This window comes from Caretta caretta, chromosome 3, assembly GCF_965140235.1.
Source record: "Caretta caretta isolate rCarCar2 chromosome 3, rCarCar1.hap1, whole genome shotgun sequence".
NCBI lineage: Eukaryota > Metazoa > Chordata > Testudines > Cheloniidae > Caretta > Caretta caretta.
The window spans coordinates 20,740,677-20,765,206 of NC_134208.1; the positions used below are offsets into that span (position 1 = coordinate 20,740,677).

Sequence of the window (24,530 nt, forward strand, 5' to 3'; positions counted from 1 at the left end):
GAGCCCGACAATCTAGCCAACTTTCTACCCACCTTATAGTGCATTCATCCAGCCCATACTTCTTTAACTTGCTGACAAGAATACTGTGGGAGACCGTGTCAAAAGCTTTGCTAAAGTCAAGAAACAATACATCCACTGCTTTCCCTTCATCCACAGAACCAGTAATCTCATCATAGAAGGCGATTAGATTAGTCAGGCATGACCTTCCCTTGGTGAATCCACGCTGACTGTTCCTGATCAGTTTCCTCTCCTCTAAGTGCTTCAGGATTGATTCTTTGAGGACCTGCTCCATGATTTTTCCGGGGACTGAAGTGAGGCTGACTGGCCTGTAGTTCCCAGGATCCTCCTTCTTCCCTTTTTTAAAGATTGGCACTACATTAGCCTTTTTCCAGTCATCTGGGACTTCCCCCGTTCGCCATGAGTTTTCAAAGATAATGGCCAATGGCTCTGCAATCACAGCCGCCAGTTCCTTTAGCACTCTCGGATGCAACTCGTCCGGCCCCATGGACTTGTGCACGTCCAGCTTTTCTAAACAGTCCCTAACCACCTCTTTCTCCACAGAGGGCTGGCCATCTATTCCCCATGTTGTGATGCCCAGTGCAGCAGTCTGGGAGCTGACCTTGTTAGTGAAGACAGAGGCAAAAAAAGCATTGAGATGGAGTGGATCAAAACAAGAAATACACCAGAAATACACCAGAACAATTCATTTGCTCCCCCCTCCCTCCCTCCATGACATCAATGGCCGACAATCGTTTCAGTGAGGTCTCTCACAGGCACCTTGAAAAGTTTAATGGAGATTCAGTCCCTCCTGAAATACCAGGGGGAGGGATAGCTCAGTGGGTTGAGCATTGGCCTGCTAAACCCAGGGTTTTGAGTTCAATCCTTGAGGGGGCCATTCTGCTTGACAGTTGTTTTTGTTTCTTCTTGATGTAAAGCCACCCCCTTTGTTGATTGTAGTTCCCTGTAAGCCAACCCTATAAGCCATGTCGTCAGTCGCCCCTCCCACCATCAGAGCAATAGCAGACAATCATTCCACACCTTTTTTCTGTGCAGACGCCATACCACAGCAAGCATGGAGCCTGCTCAGATCACTTTGGCAGTTAGGAGCACATTAAACACCACGCACATTATTCCAGCAGTATATGCAGCACCAGAACCTGGCAAAGTGAAACCAGGTGAGTAGGCGACATCAGCATGGTGACAAGAGTGATGAGGACATGGACACAGACTTCTCTCAAAGCACGGGCCCTGGCAATGTGGGAATCATGGTGCTAATGGGGAAAGTTCATGCGGTGGAATGCAGATTCTGGGCCTGGGAAACAAGCACAGATTGTTGGGACCACAAAGTGTTGCAGGTCTGGGACGATTCCCAGTGGCTGCGAAACTTTCACAACTATAAGGGCACTTTCATGGAACTTTGTGAGTGGCTTTCCCCTGCCCTGAAGTGCAAGAATACCAAGATGAGAGCAGCCCTCACAATTGAGAAGCGAGTGGCAATAGCCCTGTGGAAGCTTGCAACACCTGACAGCTATTGGTCAGTCGGGAATCAATTTGGAATGGGCAAATCTACTGTGGGGGCTGCTGTGATCCAAGTAGCCAATGCAATCACTGAGCTGCTGCTATCAAGGGTAGTGACTATGGGAAATGTGCAGGTCATAGTGATGGCTTTGCTGCAATGGGATTCCCAAACTGTGGTGGGGCAATAGATGGAATGCATATCCCTATCTTGGGACCGGACCACCTTGGCAGCCAGTACATAAACTAAAAGGGGTACTTTTCAATGATGCTGCAAGCATTGGTGGATCACAAGGGACATTTCACCAACATCAATGTGGGATAGCCGGGAAGGGTACATGACATTCGCATCTTCAGGAACTCTGGTCTGTTTCAAAAGCTGCAGGAAGGGACTTTATTCCCAGACCAGAAAATAACCGGTTTCAGAGTAGCAGCCTTGTTAGTCTGTATTCAAAAAAAGAAAAGGAGTACTTGTGGCACCTTAGAGACTAACCAATTTATTTGAGCATAAGCTTTTGTGAGCTACAGCTCACTTCATCGGATGCATTCAGTGGAAAATACAGTGAGGAGATTTATATACACACAGTACATGAAAAAATGGGTATTATCATATACACTCGAAAGAGAGTGATCACTTAAGATGAGCTATTACCAGCAGGCGAGCGGGGGGGAAAAACCTTTTGTAGTGATAATCAAGGTGGGCGATTTCCAGCAGTTAACAGGAACATCCGAGGAACAGTCGGGGGTGTGTGTGGGAGAAATAAACATGGGGAAATAGTTTTACTTTGTGTAGACACCACTGACTTCCTGAGGAAACTACAATCCATCGGTGATCTTCCTGAAAACAACATCCTGGCCACTATGGATGTAGAAGCCCTCTACACCAACATTCCACACAAAGATGGACTACAAGCTGTCAGGAACAGTATCCCCGATAATGTCATGACAAACCTGGTGGCTGAACTTTGTGACTTTGTCCTCACCCACAACTATTTCACATTTGGGGACAATGTATACCTTCAAATCAGCGGCACTGCTATGGGTATCCACATGGCCCCACAGTATGCCAACATTTTTATGGCTGACTTAGAAAAACGCTTCCTCAGCTCTCATCCCCTAAGGCCCCTACTCTACTTGCGCTACATTGATGACATCTTCATCATCTGGACCCATGGAAAAGAAGCCCTTGAGGAATTCCACCATGATTTCAACAATTTCCATCACAACATCAACCTCAGCCTGGACAAGAGATCCACTTCCTGGACACTACAGCGCTAATAAGCAATGGATGTGCATTTGGACATTTAAAAGTGCACTGGCGCAGTTTACTGACTCGGTTAGACCTCAGCTAAACCAATATTCCCACTATATTACTGCTTGCTGTGCTCTCCACAATATCTGTGAGAGTAAGGGGGAGAAGTTTATGGCGGGGTGGGGGGTTGAGGCAAATTGCCTGGCTGCTGGTTACATGCAGCCAAGACACCAGGGAGGTTAGAAGAGCACAGGAGGGCGCGGTGCGCATCAGAGAAGCTTTGAAAACCAGTTTCATGAGTGGTCAGGCTACGGTGTGAAAATTCTGTTTGTTTCTCCTTGATGAACCCTCCCCATCCCCTTGGTTCACTCTACTACCCTGTGAGCTAACCACCCTCCCCTCCTCCCTTCGATCACCACTTGCAGAGGCAATAAAGTCATTTTTGCTTCACATTCATGCGTTCTTTATTAATTCATCACACAAATAGGGGGATAACTGCCAAGGCAGCCTGGGAGGGGTGGTGGAGGAGGGAAGGACAAGGCCACACAGAACTTTAAAAGTTTAAAACTTTAAAACTTATTGAATGCCAGCCTTCTGTTGCTTGGGCAATCCTCTGGGGTGGAGTGGCTGGGTGGCCGGAGGGCCCCCCACCATGTTCTTGGGCATCTGGGTGAGGAGGCTATGGAAGTTGGGAAGGAGGGTGGTTGGTTACACAGGGGCTGTAGCAGCGGTCTGTGCTCCTGCTGCCTTTCCTGCAGCTCAGACATATGCTGGAGCATATTAGTGTGATCCTCCAGCAGCCTCAGCATTGAATCCTGCCTTCTCTCATCACGCTGCCACCACCTTTCAGCTTCAGCCCTCTCTTCAGCCCTCCACTTACTCTCTTCAGCCCGCCACCTCTCCTCCCGGTCATTTTGTGCTTTCCTGCTCTCTGACATTGTCTGCCTCCATGCATTCGTCTGTGCTCTGTCAGTGTGGGAGGACAGCATAAGCTCAGAGAACATTTAATCGCAAGTGCATTTTTTTCGCCTTCTAATCTTCGCTAGCCTCTGGGAAGGAGAAGATCCTGTGATCCTTGAAACACATGCAGCTGATGGAGGAAAAAAAAGGGACAGTGGTATTTAAAAAGACACATTTTATAGAACAATTGGCACACTCTTTCACGGTAAACCTTGCTGTTAACATTACATACATAGCACATGTGCTTTCATTCCAAGGTCGCATTTTGCCTCCCCCCAGCACGTGGCTAGCCCCTCCCCCCTCCCATGGCTAACAGTAGGGAACATTTCTGTTCAGCTACATGCAAACAGCCCAGCAGGAACGGACACCTCTGAATGTCCCCTTAAGAAAAGCACCCTATTTCAACCAGGTGACCATGAATAATATCACTCTCCTGAGGATAACACAGAGAGATAAAGAACGGATGTTGTTTGAATGCCAGCAAACATACACTGCAATGCTTTGTTCTACAATGATTCTCGAGTACGTGCTACTGGCCTGGAGTGGTAAAGTGTCCTACCATGGTGGATGGAATAAGGCTGCCCTCCCCCGAAACCGTTTGCAAAGGCTTTGGGAGTACATCCAGGAGAGCCGCGATTGCCAGGGCAAATTAATCATTAAACATGCTTGCTTTTAAACCATGTATGCTATTTAAAAAGGTACATTCACCAGAAGTCCCTTCTCCGCCTGGCGGGTCTGGAAGGCAGTCTTGGGTGGGTTCAGGGGGTACTGGCTCCAGGTCTGGGGTGAGAAACAGTTCCTGGCTGTCGGGAAAACTGGTTTCTCCACTTGCTTGCTGTGTGCTATCTACAACTTCATCATCATCATCATCTTCCTCGTCCCCAAAACCTGCTTCCATGTTACCTCCATCTCCATTGAAGGAGTCAAACAACACGGTTGGGGTAGTGGTGGCTGAACCCCCTAAAATGGCATACAGCTCATCATAGAAGTGGCATGTTTGGGGCTCTGACCCGGAGCGGCCATTTGCCTCTCTGGTTTTCTGGTAGGCTTGCCTGAGCTCCTTAAGTTTCACGTGGCACTGCTTCGGGTCCCTGTTATTGCCTCTGTTCTTCATGCCCTGAGAGATTTGGACAAATGTTTTGGCATTTCGAAAACTGGAACAGAGTTCTGATAGCACGGATTCATCTCCCCTTACAGTGATCAGATCCCATACCTCCCGTTTGGTCTATGCTGGAGCTCTTTTTTGATTCTGGGACTCCATCATAGTCACCTCTGCTGATGAGCTCTGCACTCACCTGCAGCTTGCCACGCTGGCCAAACAGGAAATGAAATTCAAAAGTTCATAGGCCTTTTCCTGTCTACCTGGCCAGTGCATCTGAGTTGAGAGTGCTGTCCAGAGCGGTCACAATGGAGCACTCTGGGATAGCTCCTGGAGGCCAATACCATCTAATTGCGTCCACAGTACCCCAAATGCGACCAGGCAAGGCTGATTTCAGTGCTAATCCCCTTGTCGGGGGTGGCGTAAGGAAATCGATTTTAAGAGCCCTTTAAGTAAATAAAAAGGTCTTTGTTTTGTGGATGGGAGCAGGGTTAAATGATTTAATGCTGCTAAATCCAACCTCAATTCCTAGTGTAGACCAGGGCTTAGAGGATGGAGGTCTATACTGGGAAACAGGGACTGAAAAGGATTTTGGGTTGTTGGTGGTTAATTAGCTGAAGATCTACTCCCAGTGTGCCACTGTGACCAAAAGGGTTAATGTAATCCTTGAAAGCATAACCGAGGGAGTTGAATAGGAGTTGAAAATTTATTTTACCTCTGTATTTGGCACTGGTGTGATCACTGCTCGAATACTGTGTCCAGTTCTGGCATCCACAATTCCAGAAGGATATTGGCAAACTGGAGAGTGTTTGAGAAGAACTGCAAGAATGATTATAGGATTAGAAAATTTACTTTATAGTGATAGATTCAAAGAGCTCAATCTATTTAGCTTAAAAAAGAGACTGTTAAGGGGTGACTTAATTACAACCTATAAGTGCTATATGGAGAAAAATATTTAGTAATAGGCTCTTCAATCTCGTAGAGAAAAGTATAACACAGTCCAATGGCTGGAAGTTGATGCTAGGCCCATCCAGACTGGAAATAAGGTGGATATTTTTAACAGTTAGAGTAACTAACATTTAGAACAATTTACCAGAGGTTGTGATGGATTCTCCTTCACTGACAATTTTTAAGTCAAGATAGGTATTTTTCTAAAAGCTATGCCCTAGGAATTATTTTGGGGAAGTTCTATGGCCTGTGATATACAGGTCAGACTAGAAGATCACAATGATCCCTTCTGGCCTTGTAATCTATGAATATATTAATCTCTGACCTGTTCACAGATATATTTATGGGCAGAAAAAAAGAGGCTATTTGTTGAATAAATGATCTATTACCTATTTAGGGTCCGATTGTGCCTGTAGTTACATCCATACAAACTTATTAATGTCAATAGGCCTATTGAGGGCATAAGTTAGCTCACACAGTTCTATGGCCCCTCTACATAGCAACTATAAAGTGGCTTGAAGACACTGCTTCCCAGGACATGATGCCATCTTATTTACACTGCTGAAAGTTAGGGATGATTCCCCTGAAACTGACAGTTTTAGTAGCATAAAATTGGTGTAAGAGGAGAAGCAGCCCCTTTAAAGCTCTTACCTTTGCAAATGATTGGCTTAGAAATAATTTAATGCCATACACAAGTATATTGGTCACCCATGATATAGTATATTAGCACCTGCCACTGAGAAAAAATACCTCAGAGGATACTAGTACTTGGCACTCACAGAGTGCTTTCTGTTTTTCTGTGCTTTCTGTGCAAACATTATTTAATGAATCCGCACCACTGGGAGACAGGTAAGTATTCGTCTCATTTTATAGATGGGGCAACTGAAAGTTTATATGATTACCTCAAAGTCACACACTGTGTCAGTTGGAGGATTAGACCTCAGCAGTTCTTGGCTCCAGCCCTGGGTGCAGTCCACTAGACCATTCTGCCTCACTTGAAAAGAAGCAATTGTCCAACCCTAGGAAAGAATGAAAAGATAGGAAAACAGGCTACGAACACTAGAGACAGATACATTGAGTATTTTCTATGGACCTCATGAGAGCTGTAAAGATCTCAGATGCTCTGTTGGAGATTCTGGAGGAGATAGGGCAACCTTTCTGCACCTACCGAATACCAACACCCATTCACATGCAAACATTGTTGAGTTTTCTTTGTCATGATCTTTAAAAAACTATGGATGTGATTCTCCACTACTTTATGCCTTATGTAATCACAAACCCACTTTGCACTCTCTCTGCACTGATGCAAGGGGACAATCAGATCTATAACTTTTTCTGCATCAGCCTTTTCTAGAGCTCCTGGAACAAAAACTATCCCCCAGTCCCATCTATACCCAGCTAGTTTGATCAGTACTTCAAATACCAGTAAACTTATTTAAGCTATGACTCTGGGCCCTCTCAGCCCATCTCTCAAGCAGTAAAGTTTCTTCATTGCAGCAAATATACAAGTCATGGAGTAAAGAGCTGCTTCTTTCTTCTCCTCACTGCCTGAGCACCAGCAGGGGATACACTGAAGGTATGTCTACACTGCAGTAAAACACCCGCATCTGGCCCATTTCTGCTGACTCATGGGTCTCAGAGTCTGGGCTCCAGCATGAGCCTAAATATCTACACTGCAATTTTATAGCCCCACAGACTGAGTCCTGCAAACCTGAATCAGCTGATAAAGGCCAGCTACTGGTTTTTTATTGCTGCAAATAATGCCCTTGCCCTTTTGCATTGTGTGAAGCCCTTTCCTGCTATGCTGAATTCAGGTGGCTCAGATGAATACACATTAATCTGATAATGGTAAACTAATATTTTATGCTGTTTTCTCTTGCACTATCTCTGTGTACATATCATAACATTTAATGGGGTTCGAAAGAGGCCTGTGTGGTTCTAAACCCAGTAATATTCTCAGCTGAGCACTAGCTGCTTTTATGTGTACTATACATTTCTAAACGTAGCACCCCGTGGAAATGTTGTTTTATACAGCTGATTTGATGGTCCACTAAATCTGCCAACTACCTAGCATCATAAATGGGATGTTAGACTCTTAGATATTCAGAGTGTAGAAGCGGAAATAAAAATCAGCCACCACAAAGAAGACAAAAGATGGAGACCAAGAAGAGCAATAATAAAGCCTCTGTATGCAAATGCAAGTAATCTAGGAAACCAGGAAAATTAGAACTGCCTTATAATCTTGGCAATTGTGCTCTAGTTAGTATAACTAAAACCTGTTGGGATGATTTTTATAGCCAGAATGACAGCATAGGGGAGGGACTGTACCCTTCTGTTCGTACACTATCTAGAACAGTAGGGCTCCTGTCCTCATTCAGGCCTCTAATCGTTACTGCAACATACAGGGCAGATGCTAAAGTGGTATAAATTGGCATAGCTCCATTGATCATAATGATGAAGATCTGAACCTAAAAAAAATCAATGATATTAATTAATTAGTAACAACGAATAGATACAGAATGTATAGGAGAACAGAAAGAAGAGTGGCTCTATGTCTAATGTCAGACCACTACAGATCCACAATGAAGAGAATAGGTCTTAAGTCCTTTGAGTCAGGAAACAAGGAACTGACAATAAAGGCAAAATGATGAGGAGAAGAATGATAATTCGAGAGAAAATTAAAAATTCCTTGGCCAGCTCTCAGGATTATTGAACCCACAGGGAATACTATGTCCAAGGAGGATTTTTAACTACTTCAGTATTTAAGTAATAAATCCAGGGAAATAGGAATTATCAAAGAGGTTCCAAAGTAATAAAGACAACTTTATGATCCAAAATGTGGAGACACCCACTAGAGGGGAAGACAGTGTGGATCTACTCTTATTGACAGATACTTTGATTGAGAATCTGTAAATAATAGGGCAGTATGCAACACCCACTGTGAGCCTCCTGAATTCAGCATAGTAGGAAAGGGTTCACACCACGCAAATTATTTCTGGCAAGGCAATTATAGAAGAACTAAGAAATCTAGATTCTGGTCCATCTACAGCGAGTAGGAACCTATTCATTGATGACAGTGGAGGTAGGATTGTGAGTAAGGTCCATTTAGAGGAGGAAGTATGTTTGATTATCCAGACAGCAGGGTCACATCATATTTGTTCAGACAATTGGGAGTTTGTATAATCAGGAGTCAATGGCAAGGAATAAAAACAGGAAGAAATTACGGACATGTCTTAGACAGAGAGGCTTAGATAATCAAGACACTAGTGTATTAATGTAAAATAACAGGGCGGAAGGGGATCCTACAAGACGCCATAATTAAGTCCAAGAGGCTATCATCATGCCATAAAAGAAGAATATAAGAATTGGCCAATTTTGCTTTATAAGGGGCAGCTCAAGGATCTGAGGTTAAAATGTACAGGGCAACAGTGTCTTCCACATGTTTGAGAGTAAAGACCTCTGAAAAACTGAGACAAAGCAGTAGCCTCATCCAAGCCCCAGCTTGACAAAGCTCTGGCTGGGATGATTTAGTTGGGGTTGGACTAGATGACCTCATGAGGCCTCTTCCAACCCTAATCTTCTATGATTCTATACCCCAGTACTAGCACTGAGTACAGTCTGAACCAGGACATGCGACTCTATGATCAGGAGCAAATACTATTGCTGCTCAAATCTAGGCCAGGCAGAGCAAGCATGAAATCCACTCTGAGGACTCAGACTGTCTGGAGAGCAGAAACTAAACAGGACATAGAACTGATCCCACCAGAAGAAATGGATTGGTTTCCTACAAAAACAATAAAATAAAAATTAATTTCCTCAAACTGAAATTGCAGAGGGAGTTTATTTGTGTAAAATGTGGCATTTCCATTTGCAGAAATGGGGGTAACAGCATCTAATTTTGTGAATAATGCTATAGGATCATTCTTGACCAGGACTTCAGTTATATTCCTTCTATAAAGGAGTTCTATTAAGAGTGACCCCTTTTGAAGATGTGCACCTTATGATTTCAGGTCAGTGGGAGATGCAAGTGCTCAGCATTTCTGAAAGTCAAGCCACTTAATAAGGTGCCTAAGTACAGATTAAGGGGGAGTACACTGTCTCAGGCACCTACAGATAAAAATATTGCCTTACATTTCTAGATCTTACAATTGTAAAGAAAACCACCCAAAACTTGAATGATGACGTCTTGTCCCCTCCTCTGGATAGCAGAGAATAAAAGATCCAAAAGACTATTAAGTCATCTCTAGAACTGGGTGAGAATAGAACTTTCTCATGTTTCTGAAAAAAAAATTATCCTAATTGGGACAAAATGTCAAAACCATACATTTTTCATCAGAAAGAATTTCCAAAAAAAAATCAGCTTTGGGAGAACTGGAAGGCAGATAGAAGTGGAATTGTCAGCCTTCTAGGTGGTCAGCAAGCGAACTGTCATTTCAGTTTTCCATAATGGAAAAAATTCATTTTGACCTGTGCTGATTATCTCAAATTACTACAGTTTCATTCAAAATCAGTCCTAACTCAGGTTCTTATGAAGAAACAACACGCGCACACACACACGGGCATGCACAGGAATTTAAATTTGACTATGTCTGGAGGGGCACATTCTGTATCCCTGCCATGGCCCCAGGACCGGAGGAGCTTGCTCCTCCCTCCCACTTCCCTCCACACGGCCCTGAGGCCGGAGGAGCTCATTCTCCCCACCACATTCCCGGGCCCAGAGGAGTTCTGTGCCCTTGCTGATTATTGGGGTGGGAGGCTGTGCTCCTGCTTGCTTCCCTTTGTGAACGCCTCTGAACACAAGTAAATTTCTTTAGCACCTGTTAGCAAATCACTTTGTTATCAGGTCCTAGAATCTCCATCTGCATCCTCATGTCTGACACAGAAATGATTACAGTATGTCACAGTTATTGCAAGTAGGAAAATATAAAATGTTAGATCACAATATTGCAACAGTTTCTTCACATCACCATGTGATCAAATAGCTGATATAAATATAAATAAGTGAGCATAATACCAGTCAAATACTGTACATATGTAAATAAATCAAAGAAAGCCCCATTTGGATGCTGTAACAGTAGCAACTCTCCGGGTCTAAGCAATAAAATATGCCATATAATTCACAACTCAGAACTCCCAATTGCATTTCTCTGCTATTCACAGTCTCATAATATCCAATTACTATTACAAATGCAATTGCAAAAGTTATGCCAAACAGCTTTACATGCTTGTATCCTCTGAAGATATCTTATAAATTTGCCAATCTTAAATACGTTCTTAATCTCATTAAAAAGTTATCCTGTTACATCGGGAACTTCAGCAAAAGTAACTTTACTTCCTTCAGAATAATATTACTATTACTTCGTTCTTTCCATGGAAACTTTCATTGGAGGATCGCAAAGCAGTTTACAAGCATTAATACATTAAGCTACATATCTCCCTTGTCCCACATATAGGTGTTACTATCTCAGTTTTGTAGATATGGAAATCTGAGGTATAGAAGTCAGTGGGACTATTCATGGGTGGTAAGCATTATGCATAGCAGTGTATAGACACTGGGTCCCAAGTGTGAGTATTTTAGCATAAAGGTTTGGTGCTTATCCAGACATGAACTCTGAACTAGTCCACAATCATATACACCCAATAATGAATGTATATTTAGACCTGGAATTCTCATGAAACAAATATAAAGATCAGTTCATATCTGGGCATCTGAATATGAAGTAGACAGTTTGTTTATGCTCTTAGATAAAAAAATGTCTCTCTCTCCATGCAGAAGAACTATGAGAAGCCAGTCCCTTCTGCCTTCTGCTATGCAAGGAACTCTTTAAAAAAAACAACTAAGCTAAGTAACTAAGTACTGTATTTATCCAAGATGCCAGATGATAAATTTCAGGTTGTTACCTTCCAAGCCATTAATCAAAATTCTTTGCATATTTATGTATAAAATGCCTCTTGCAATTGCACAGAAGACCGGGATTGCTTTAGTCAAGTATTCCCACCCTACCATTTTCTTACTGAAATGTGAAAGCTTCTGTATATTTTGCCTCTGGTGCTGATGCTGATCCATTGTCCCACTTTAATTGTGCTAGATCTGTTCTGTTCTGTTCAGGTTCTTATGCTCTACTCATCACCATATCGTCTTCACAGTAACTAGTGTGAAATACCGCTTTACTTTCATAATCCTATGTGTGCTGCTGTAATGTCCAGTACGGGCTGAATTTGCCAGTGACCAATGCCAAATTCAGAGATTTTGGGTGAAGATGTTGTATGCAGAGATATATTTGTAGAAGATTATAATTTAGAGATGCTCCCTCATAAGGGACAGTATTATGAACATAGGAATTTGGAGATGTGTCCTGAAAACAGGGGCTGGAAACAGCAGTTCATCAGAGATGCTCTCCAGTTTGTTTTATGAAAGTTTGATCCCTTTCTCATTCACTGGTTTGTTATTTAATGAACCCCAAATGCAGAAAAGTCAAGAATATTGAGTTAAAGACAATCTGGTTGAGGAGTTTTTCATTGATGTACTGGGATCTAGCAAGCCTGATGAGAGGGACTGGATTCTGCCTATGACAGTGAATGGAACAATTATTTCACTGAAACTGGATACATGAGCTCAGACTAATATTCTGTCTGAACAAGATTATGAGAGACTAAAAATAAGACCAAAACTGGGACCAACACAAATAAAAGTAACTGTTTTTTCTGGAACAAATATACAAGTGAAGGAGAGATGCACTGTTAGCATCAAACCATAAAAATACCATGTAAAGACTTCCATTCATTTTAGTGCCAAGAGAGGTGACACCAGTTTTAGGCCTGGTTGCATGTGAGAAACTCAGTCTGGTGAAATGGGTGTTCTCACTGAACCTGGCTATGAGGCACTCTTTTGGAAATGTCATGACTTGTTTCAAGAGTTGGGTTGCTTGCGGGGCGAACATACAATCTGGATAAACAAGCAGGTCCCTCCAGTTATCCATCCATGTGGAAAGGTGCCATTTGCACTGTGTGATAAACTCAAGGCTGATCTTGCAAGGATGCAAGCAATGCAAGTGATACAAAAAATTTAGGTGACAGTAGAAAGGGTGAGCACCTTAGTCATCGTGGAGAAAAGTAACGGCCAGCTACACATATGCTTAGATCCCAGAGACCTCAACAAGGCTGTAAAAAGAGAACAATTCAAACTATCAACCAGAGAAGAGATTTTTTATGGCTCAATTTGCAAATGCTTAATATTTCAGTAAATGGATGCATCCTCAGGTTTTTGGCAGCTAAAATTAACTAAAGAAAGCTCAAAAATATGCACATTTAATACCTCATTTGGAAGATACAAATTCTTATGCTTACCCTTCAGCTTTGTTTCAGTGCCAGAAGTGTACCACAAAACCATACATATGATCTATGAACATATTAATGGATATTAATGGATATCTCTGTGGATAACATCATCATCTGGGGTTCAATGAAAGAGGAGCATGATCATAGATTTTGGAAAGTTCTGAATGCAATTAAAGCTGCAAACCTCAAACTAAATAGTAAGAAATGTGTTTTAGGGGTTACAGTACTGACTTTTATTGGGGACACTTCTTTTCCAACAAAGGTGTAAAACCTGATAAGAGGAAGATTTCAGCCATTGAAATGATGCCATGTCCCCATTCAAAGAAAGGTGTCCAATGGTTCCTGGGAATGGTTAATTATACTGGAAAATTCATACCTAATCTATTCACAAAAGCAGCAGCTTTGAGAAAATTCCTAGAGAATAAAAATGAGTGGTATGAGGGTGCAGAACAGGAAGAATCATGGGAAGACAAGAACCAGTGTTGAAGTTCTATGTACCAGGAAGGTCCATTAAAATCTCAGCAGTCGCTTCACAGTCTGGGTTAGGTGCAGTGATTTTATAGAATCATGAGGATTGTTGGCAACCAATGGCATATGCATCAAAATCACTGACTGAGGTGGAAACCAGATACGCATAGATCGAAAAGGAGCTTTTAGGAATATTGTGAGAGATTCAATCAGTATATTTATGGACAGACAGTGGAAGCTGAAATCGACCACAAGCCCCTGATTGTGCTATTTAGCAAACTGCTAAATGACTGTACCTTAAGCATTCAAAGAATGATGACAAAGCTGCAAAAGTATTATTTGGTTGTGACCTACACACCCAGTAAATTCATGTTCACTGCAGATGTACTTTCCAGAGCTGTGGCTTCCACAAAACCAGAGAAGATTTTAAAGACAGAGAAACAAGCTTATGTAGATCTGATTGTAAAATCAGTTCCCATAGCTAACAGAAAACTGCATCAAATAAGAGAGGATACGGAAAAAGATGAATCATTGGGAATTCTTAAAGAAGTGATAATTAAAGGGTGGCCTGAAGAAATAAACAGTTTCTGTCCACGTATAAGAGACTATTGGAACTGCAGACAAAGTTACTGTGATAGATGGGGTGATTTTCAGGGGCAGTAAGGTTGTAATTCCAGTGAGTCTCTGAAAATAAATACTACAGAAGATCCACGAGGGTCATTTAGCAATTGAGAAGTGCAAACAACGAGCATGGAGGTGCTGTATTGGCTGCGGATCAATCACTCCATCTCTAATGTGGTAGGAAACTGCTTTTCATGCTGGAAATACAAGCCATGTCAACAAGAAGAGCCACTGAGACTTCATCTAGTTCCACAAAGACCTTATGAGAAGGTAAACACTAATTTATTTAGCTGGCAATCAAAGGCTTATTTAATAGTGACAGATTATTATTCTCTGTATCCAGAAATCTGAACACTGCACAGTACTAATAGTAAGTCAGTGATAGCCGACATGAAGGGAATCTTCTCCAGATGTGGAATTCCAGATAAAGTCTTTAGCGATAATGGGTTACAATTTTCCAGTGTAGATTTTATATAATTTGATGTAGATTGGGATTTTCATCACAAAACATTAAATACAAATAACCCCCTGTGACAAAGTGGGGGGTAATTTTCCTCTGAATACTGTAGGGGTGCCTCAGTTTCCCCTATGCATTTCTTAAGTCTCTAGGTGGTGGGATAAGGGAGTGTAATTGTTGCAGAGCAAAGGGCCAGGGTACATAAATGGCTGAAACTCTGTCTCCTGGCAACTGATGGCCTGGGTCCTTCCCCCCTGCAAAGTGATAGCTAAAGGGTTGGAGAACAAAGGAATCAGGTGGCCTCCTGGCCTGGGAAAGGGACAAAGCCCAGAGGAGGAGGGGCTGGAGGGTGAGTCAGTTTTGGGGCTGGCTGGGGATGAGGAGTGAAGTGCAGACGTGGTTGTCTGGCTCACTGCCCCTCAAAATGGACCTGGCTGAGGGGTCCTGTTCTCTGTACCTACAAGCTCTGTTTTAGACCATGTTCTGTTGTCTAATAAATTTCTGTTTTACTGGCTGGCTGAGAGTCACATCTGACTGGGAATTGGGAAGCGCACGGAGGAGCAGAGGATGCTGAATGCTCCGAGGTCAGATCCAGGAAGGTGGAAGCTGTGTGAGCTTTTTGCCCTGCAGACAGGCTGCTCACAGAGAGGAGACTGCCCCAGGGTCCTGACTGGCTTCGTAGGGACCAGTTCCAGAGCATTGCCCAGGGACTCCGTGACACCCCCCAATCAAATATCCTTGTGGAAAATATGGATAATATACAGATAATAAAGAACCTTATGAAAAAGACTTTAGACAGTGGGGATGATTGGTATAAAGTGTTACTGGTTTACCGAAGTACACCTCTGGAGAATGGCTTTTCTCCAGCTCAGCTATTAATGGGAAGCAGGATCAGATCTAATTTACCGATTACTGATAACTTCCTGAAATCTCATAACAATGCAACCATACGGAAGATGAAAGAAAATCAGAAATGGAAGCAGAAATATTATTTTGACAAATAGGCCCGTGATCTCCCATCTCTTAACCCAGACAAGAGAGTGGGCCTGAGGAATTGCACCTATAATACTTGGGGCCAAAGGGGTACCATTAAAGAACAGCTGCATCCAAGGTCTTATATAGTCCAGACAGACCGGGGGGACACATTTCAACATAATCTAAGGGATTTACGAGTAAGCTCAGAAAGTTCCAACACATGGACAGTAGATGTGGCCACTGACATTTCTCATCTGACTGATCCTTTATCATCAATGCTGTCAAAGTTCCTTCCCCACTCTGAACTCTAGGGTACCCAAATGTGGGGACCTGCATGAAAACCTCCTAAGCTTACTTTTACCAGCTTAGGTTAAAACTTCCCCAAGGTACAAACTATTTTACCCTTTGCCCTTGGACTTCCACCAAACTTTATCTGGGTTCCTGAGAAACCATTGTTTGGAAACGTCTTTCCCCCCAAAATCCTCCCAACCCTTGCACCCCACTTCCTGGGGAAGGTTTGGTAAAAATCCTCACCAATTTGCATAGGTGACCACAGACCCAAACCCTTGGATCTTAGAACAATGAAAAAGCATTCAGTTTCCTACAAGAAGACTTTTAATAGAAATAAAAAATAATCACCTCTGTAAAATCAGGATGGTAAATACAGGTAATTTAGATTCAAAACATAGAGAATCGCTCTAGGCAAACCTTAAGTTACAAAAAAGACACACAGACAGGAATATTCATTCTGTTCAGCACAGCTATTTTCTCAGCCATTTAAAGAAATCATAATCTAACACATACCTAGCTAGATTACTTACTAAGTTCTAAAAAAGAAAAGGAGTACTTGTGGCACCTTAGAGACTACAGACAGCCCCCCAACCTTAAGCGAATACTCACCAGCAACCACATACCACACAACAGAACCACTAATCCAGGAACCTATCCTTGCAACAAAGCCCGTTGCCAATTGTGCCCACATATCTATTCAGGGGAACCATCACAGGGCCTAATAACATCAGACACACTATCAGAGGCTCGTTCACCTGCACATCTACCAATGTGATATATGCCATCATGTGCCAGCAATGCCCCTCTGCCATGTACATTGGTCAAAGTGGACAGTCTCTACGTAAAAGAATAAATGGACACAAATCAGATGTCAAGAATTATAACATTCATAAACCAGTCGGAGAACACTTCAATCTCTCTGGTCACTTGATTTCTGATCTCAAAGTGTCTATCCTTCAACAAAAAAACTTTGAAAACAGACTCCAACGAGAGACTGCTGAATTGGAATTAATTTGCAAACTGGATACAATTAACTTAGGCTTGAATAGAGACTGGGAGTGGCTAAGTCATTATGCAAGGTAACCTATTTCCCCTTGTTTTTTCCTAAGCCGCCCCCCCCCACCCGTTCCTCAGACATTCTTGTAAAACCCTGGATTTGTGCTGGAATTGGCCCACCTTGATTATCATACACATTGTAAGGAGAGTGATCACTTTAGATAAGCTATTACCAGCAGGAGAGTGGGGTGGGGGGAAAGAAAACCTTTTGTAGTGATAAATACCCATTTTTCACGGTCTGTGTGTATAAAAACATCTTCTATATTTTCCACAGTATGCATCCGATGAAGTGAGCTGTAGCTCATGAAAGCTTACGCTCAAATAAATTGGTTAGTCTCTAAGGTGCCACAAGTACTCCTTTTCTTTTTGCGAATACAGACTAACACGGCTGTTACTCTGAAACCTGTTACTAAGTTCTAAGACTCCATTCCTGCTCTGTCCCCGGCAAAAGCATCACACAGACAGACACAGACCCTTTGTTTTTCTCCCTGCTCCCAGCTTTTGAAAGTATATTGTCTCCTCATTGGTCATTTTGGTCAGGTGCCAGCGGGGTTACCTTTAGCTTCTTAACCCTTTACAGGTGAGAGGATTTTTCCTCTGGCCAGGAGGGATTTTAAAGGGGTTTACCCTTCCCTTTATATTTATGACAAATGCACAAAGGAGAAACTGTCAAGGAACAAGAGAACAACTCAGACTCTAATGAAAGGCTGATACTGAGATGATCAGAGTGAGAAATTAAACACCCTGAAAGACTCATCAAAATTTGCTAACATGCCTGGAGAAAGAGTATTTGAGGAAAGTGAGCAGAAAAGACTCACGTGAGAATGATGTGCTGGTAACAGCTCCTCTCTAGATAGTTGACACATTGGGTTTATGGAAATGTACTACATGGGTTGAGAATTTAATGCATCTGTTATTAGATAGTTACTAGCTGTTTATATATATATATATATATATATATATAAACAGCTAGTAACTATATATATATAGTTTTTCATTCACTGGTTTGTTATTTAATGAACCCCAAGATTGTTACACTGTACAACCCCCTTTGCCCTGCTCCCCTCAGATCCTGCACTGAGCACAGTTTATTGGACAGGAGGATCAAGGCCTTTATCTCAAGCTCTCATGCTTTGTATTGGTCTTTTTAAAATGTCTTGTCCAAGAGTAACGTAGCATGGTCATCATATAGGGTGGTGGTTTCACTGATATGGATGCTTCCTGACTCATTAATGTCTCTGAACATCAGACCAAACCTTTGCATCAGGGGTGCTGGAACAATTTGTATAGTGGGGGTGCTGAGAGCTGTGCACCCTATATAGGATGGAAACCACTTCAAGCACTGGTAGCACCCCCAGCACCCTTAGTTCCAGCACCTATGCTTTGCATTGGTAATTGAAGCAGAGAGGGAGCCAGTAGCAGGATCAGAGCACAGGGGTGGTGTGCGCATAGTGTTTCAGTCCATTGAGGAGGTGGGCAAATGCACTCTGCAGGAACTGGAGTGTCTGCACTGCATCCACCTACAGACCCAGATAGAGCAAATTGCAGTAATGTTCTTTTCAGAGGGGTTGGTGTGTTCACTTCTATAAAGGAGACATTGATAATTTCTGTTAACAGTGAAGACTGTTCCTTCTTACTGGCTTTCACCATTCAGAAGGAAGATGGATCTGTTTCACAGTTCAGTGGACAATCCTGAGGGCTCCTAGAGTTTTACTGTGTAAGATAGGACCAAACTACAATAGGTATATACGGTGCAGTGTAAGGTTTTCTGGTCTTATATTTGTTTTATGTTATCTACATAGCAGGATGAGAGCTCCTAACAGCAGTTGGTGCTTGGGTCCAATATTTGTTTGTACAGTCCAGGATGATCAGCTGGTTCACAATTTGAAATAACTGCACTGGCCAGGATTTCATGGCTTTGATGGTGGAAAATTAGAAAGATATCTTGCCTCCTTTCCCACAACAACAGTCTTGCTGTAATTCTTTGTGCTGCTGAAGGATGTGTTCAGAGCAGGGTCTGCACCTGGCATCTCCAGTGTACTATTCTTCTTCCAACATGCTTCACCTGAAGTAGTTAATTCATGTAGTAGTGAACCATGGTGATCTTTACAGTCAAGGTCAGAGAATGTCCGTTTAGGGCCAAGGCAGTGACAGATATGGTCGTCACGTCAGTATGCTGTTCTGTCTGCTCATCAGCCCTTTGGCCTCATAGTTGGATGGTTTGCCTTTCTCAGGCATGCTGAAAACCTAGAGCATTCAAAAGTTTTCACATGCAAAACAGCTGTGTCTGCTCATTCCCATGGTGGGATGGAGGGTAGGTTGTAATCAACACCTGGATTTAGTGGGGTCAACACATGAAACCGAACATCCTGTAGATCTCTTCTGTCTAGCTGTGATCAGCTGTAACCATCTGATGGCCTGGGACTGACCTATTCCTATACAAACTTGCTCATGTCTACACTACCAGCTAAGGGTGTGATTGCCCTGCTCATGCACACATACTCATGCTAATAGCAGTGTAGCCAGAGTAGGACCGGTAGTGGCAGCAGGGGCATGGCTGAGCCGTGCTGAGTACAAACCCACCTGAAACTGGGGGTATGTACATGGCATGGTTCACCCATGCCTTCACTGTCACTGCCTATGGTGACGCTGCTACACTAGCTTGATGGGAGCTAGCATGAATATGGGTACGTGAGCAGGGGAATCACACCACTAGCAGCCTAGACATAGCCTTAGTAATCCTGAATGTTTCTTTAGTCTCACCTTGCCCCTATTCCCGTAGTTTTGCATAGAAAATACAAATACCATGTCTGCGTTTGTCTCAGCTCTCCCTTAGCATGCACAATGAGATCAGAAAGCACAAAAAGAAATCACCTTCACTCTTTGTCCTCTTGTTTGGTCCTAACAGCAATGGCATTTGTGTTTCTATTCTCCCACTCAACCAGAAGTAACAGCTCTTAACTGTTAGATTATACTGCTTCATTTTGAAAGCTTTTGCGAGCCTCTGAAGTATAATAATTTTACTTTAGAGAGCATGTACTTTTAAGCTCTTGCATAACACTGCACATTTTTATAGTGTTACTAAACTTTGTAATTTTATTTCCCTATGAAAATTAAGTGCACACTGATGTTATGGAATTTTTCCCTCAGTCACAGTTGGATGAAATTGGAATGGGGTATTATATGGTAGGTTGGGAGTACTGATCTTTGCAAATGTAAAAGATTTTCTAGTTCCCTTGTTGCATATCCATTTCACACATAACCAAATCCATCAAATCGTTCATGTTTCCCTTCAGCAACAAACAATCTGTAACCAAAAAAAATGTAAAAAAACCATGTTCACTGTGCATTTTTTTTAATACATTCCCTTTGCTACGGGTAGAGTTTACAGTGTAGAAGACCATTAAATTTGATGTTTCACAAATCATATCTGCAAAAATGAATCTGTTTCCAAACATTGGCAGCCTATAGAGGCCCCTCAAGGTGGACAGGGTAAACAACGCCTTTCCTGATTTGAGTTAGACACAGTATAACCTTTACTAGCTGTCATAAGTAAATGAAAGCACAACTTTCAGAAGCAGTTTGTTTTTATATAAAGTAAAGGTGATGTAATGGTTAACACAGTGCACTATGATTTGGGTTCAATCACTGGCTTTGCTACAGATTTCCTATGTGACTATAAACTAGTCATTTAATCCCCTGAGCAATCATTTCCTCATCTGTAACGCATGTATAATAATAGCTCCCAGTCTCACATGTGTATTGGCAGGATACATTCATGACCATGTGAGGTGCACAAACACTGTCGTGGTGAGGGCCATATAAAGTACAGAGATAAAAAGTCTCCAGGCTTTTAAATACCATCTACCTTCACTGAATGCCTCCATTTTTTCCCACTTACAGTTTCTTTTAGCGCCTGATCCTGAGAGGTGCTGGGAATTTGTATCACCTGTGAATTTCACTAGATATTGCAGCTTTTCAGAATCTTTCAGATTTTGATTTTTAATTAAGTACAGAATCATCCATCAATACATTGCACCCTTTATTGACCAAAATTAGATTCAAGCATGAGCTGCTGCCCCTTTCTACATTATTGGGGTAAGATTTTCTTCTTCTATCTAGCTATCTATTCAGATAGATCTGCAAACTAGGGACTACAACAGCTCCCAACAACTCCCATGGAATTTTCCTGTCCCCTGGCCAAGGAAAGGGAGAGATGCTGAACCAGGAAGTGGCTGGGGTCTGTTTGGAAGCTGAAGCAGCAGCCACATGGCAAACAGGGGGCTGGAGAGAAACTGGAAGCAGGAACAGATGCAGAGCCACATGTGGAGCAGGCTGCGAGTGCCGGACGTTACAGCTGGGTGCATGCCTTAGTGGGACTTATAGAAGAGCAGTAGTGGCGGGGCAGGGAGTCGGTGCAGAGGGGCCCCAATGAGAGACACTTAACTGAGCCTGGCCTGGAAACCTTCAAGCACCTATTTCCTTGGAATAGAGACTGGCCTGAAGAGGGCATCCCAGGCACTAGGCCTGAAGAGCAGGGCTGGCCTTACCATGAGGCGAACTGAGGTGGCCACCTTAGGTGCTAGACTGGGGGTGAGGGGTGCCACGACAACCCAGAGTGTAGAAAATTGTGTCTGCTGCTGGTGCATATATATTCTCTCTGCTCTAGATGCACAGAGATGGTGGAGTGCTGTGGTGGAGGAAGGAGGGCACAAGAGACATAACAGGCAGGCAGGCAGGAGAAAAGGTGAGAGGGAGTAACAGAAAGAAGCAGGAGCTGAAGGGAGAGAGAGGAGGAGGAGCCTCTTATGTACCTTTCTAGCACCCCCAGGAGCCTGGACTGATTAACACCTGCTTCTCAGGGAGCTTCCTGTTTCCTGCTGCTTCCCTGAACTCACTTGAAGAGAACAGGCAGACAACTGAAGTAGTAGGAGCCAGTTAGGCCCTTAAGACGCTGATATCTTCCCTCACTCAGGCCCTGCTACAGCCTGCTTATTTGTCCCCTTCAATTGAGTGTTGAGAGCCACTATAGCTGGCACAGCACAGCAGTCATGAGTGAAAAACACCCCTCTGGGGCAGCATTCTGAAAAAGAAAGAAAGCAAAGGAAGCTTTTCTATCTAAGCAGGAAGGAGCTCTCCTGAGATACATACACACAAATATTCACGGTGAGCCTTCCAGCCCCAGTGAGGATGTGAGTGGTGAGGAGATGCCTGATCTTCCAGTTAGTCAGAGTGCAGGTGACCTGGCAGCTACTGCAGCCTCCATATCTCCATCTCAGATGGATGTAACCATGCATGTTCCTGAAGAAAAGTGTAGATCAGAGAAGAGTGTGGTTGAGGTGGAAGAAACAGCTGCTGCTGAGTTTAGTTCCTTAAGTCTAGATGATCCAGGACTGTGGACCCACTTGAGCAGTAGCCTGAGGGACTTCCTTGTACTGCATGGGCCACAGCAAGTGAAAAACTTCACGTTTCCCAAAGATAATGAAAATAGAAGTTTCCATCCAACACATTACTGGCATGAAATCCCCCATGGTGACAAAGTGGAGAGGCCATGGCTTATGTGCTCAAAAACTGAGAATGCTGCATACTGTTTTTGTTGCAAACTCTTCCAGTCTAATGTTCCAGCCACATTGGATTCTACAGGAACAAAGAACTGGAAGAATCTGGCTAGAAATCTGGCATGCCATGAGAAGGCAGCAAATCACCAGAGAGCATTCCATAGGTGGAAAGAGCTTGAGATGAGATTAAGGTTAAAGGCCACCAGAGATGATCAGCATCAAAAGAAGGTTGCATCAGAGTCTCTTTACTGGCAAAATGTTCTGAAAAGGCTCATTGCCATTGTGAGAATGCTTGCTACCCAAAACCTAGCACTGTGTGGCACTTCAGATCAGCTGTATGTGCCAAACAATGGAAACTTCCTTAAAACTGTGGAGCTGGTGGCTGAGTTTGATGCTGTATTCCAGGAGCATCTAAGAAGATGTACACACACCACTACTTTGGAAAAACAATTCAAAATGAGATCATGCAGTTACTAGCAACAAAAGTCAAACAGAAGATTGTGGCAGATCTGAAGTCAGCAAGATATTGCTCTGTTATTCTGGACTGCACACCTGACATCAGCCATATGGTAAATGATTTTAATGGTGCGTTTTGTAACAACAACAACAGAACCTAGTGAAAATGTCTCTGCAATGGTGACTGTCAGAGAGCATTTTCTAGAATTTATTGACATTGATGATACTAAAGGAGCTGGTATGACAAATGTGCTTCTTAAAAAGCTGGAAGATATGGGAATTGCGATAGCTGACATGAGAGGTTAGGGTTACGATAACGGTGCCAACATGAGAGGAAAGAACAGAGGAGTGCAGACACAGATCCGAGAGTTAAATCCTCAGGCTTTTTTTGTCCCATGCAGTTCTCATTCATTGAACTTGGTGGTCAGTGATGCAGCATCAGCTTCTAGTGAGGCTGCTGAATTTTTTAATTAATTCAAAGCATCTATGTATTTTTCTCTGCATCAACTCATTGATGGCAAATTTTGAAGCAACATCTGGGAACATCCTCTCTGACACTGAAACCACTGAGTGCCACATGATGGGAAAGTCCAGTGGAGGTGATAAAGCCTATCAAACACCAAATTGGGAAGATAGATGATGCCATATTTGCCATTATGGAGGAAAATGCTATGACAGGAACTGTTCATGGGAGAACAGTGGCAGAGGGAAACGAATCACCAGAAACATGCATAATTCAAATTTCTGTGTGACTTAGTATTGTGGCACGACATACTGTTTGAAATAAATGTTGTAAGCAAGAGACTCCAAGGTGTTGACCTTGATATATCTGGAGCAATGGAACAACTGAGCAAAGCAAAGTCAAACCTACAGTCTTACTGGTCAGATGAGGGATTTCAAAACATTCTGAAGAGTGCACAGAAGCTATTTTCCCACCCATTCACGAATACAAGAGTCACCGAAGAAGAAGACATTTTGATTACGAGGCACGGGATAATCCCATAAGAGACCCCAAACAACAATTCAAAGTTGAATTCTTTAATCAGATGCTAGATTGTGCAATATAGTCAGTTGAAGAACATTTCATGCAGCTCAAGGAACACAGTAGTGTATTTGGGATGTTGTATGATATTCCAAAACTCCTCACTATACCTGAAGAAGACCTACATCAGCAATGCTGGGCACTAGAGACAGTGTTGACACATGATGACATGCGCGATATTGATGTGAGTAATTTAGGTGATGAACTGAAAGCCCCTTCAAGATACACTTCAGCAGGATCAACTCCAAAGACTGTTATGGAATATATGTGCACAAGTAAGATGATCACCCTTGTCAAGGTTCCTCCCCCACTCTGAACTCTAGGGTACAGATGTGGGGACCTGCATGAAAAAACCCCCTAAGCTTATCTTTACCAGCTTAGGTCAAAACTTCCCCAAGGTACAAAATATTACACCTGTTATCCTTGGAATGGCCGCTACCACCACCAAACTAATACTGGTTACTGGGGAAGAGCTGTTTGGACGCGTCTTTCCC

At 42.9% G+C, this 24,530-nt stretch overlaps 1 long non-coding RNA gene across 2 annotated transcripts in view; it reads right to left on the reverse strand.

Annotated features, from left to right (window-relative positions):
- Positions 1-2,056: 2,056 nt before the first annotated feature.
- Positions 2,057-24,530, reverse strand: part of LOC125634621 (uncharacterized) — a 91,076-nt gene continuing 68,602 nt past the window's right edge. For both annotated transcript variants that reach the window (XR_007355976.2, XR_012667414.1), the window contains exons 3-5: positions 6,677-6,793; positions 5,542-5,645; positions 2,057-3,857 (exon numbers count right to left, since the gene is read on the reverse strand). This is a non-coding gene — a long non-coding RNA (uncharacterized LOC125634621). The remainder of the gene's footprint in view (positions 3,858-5,541; positions 5,646-6,676; positions 6,794-24,530) is intronic.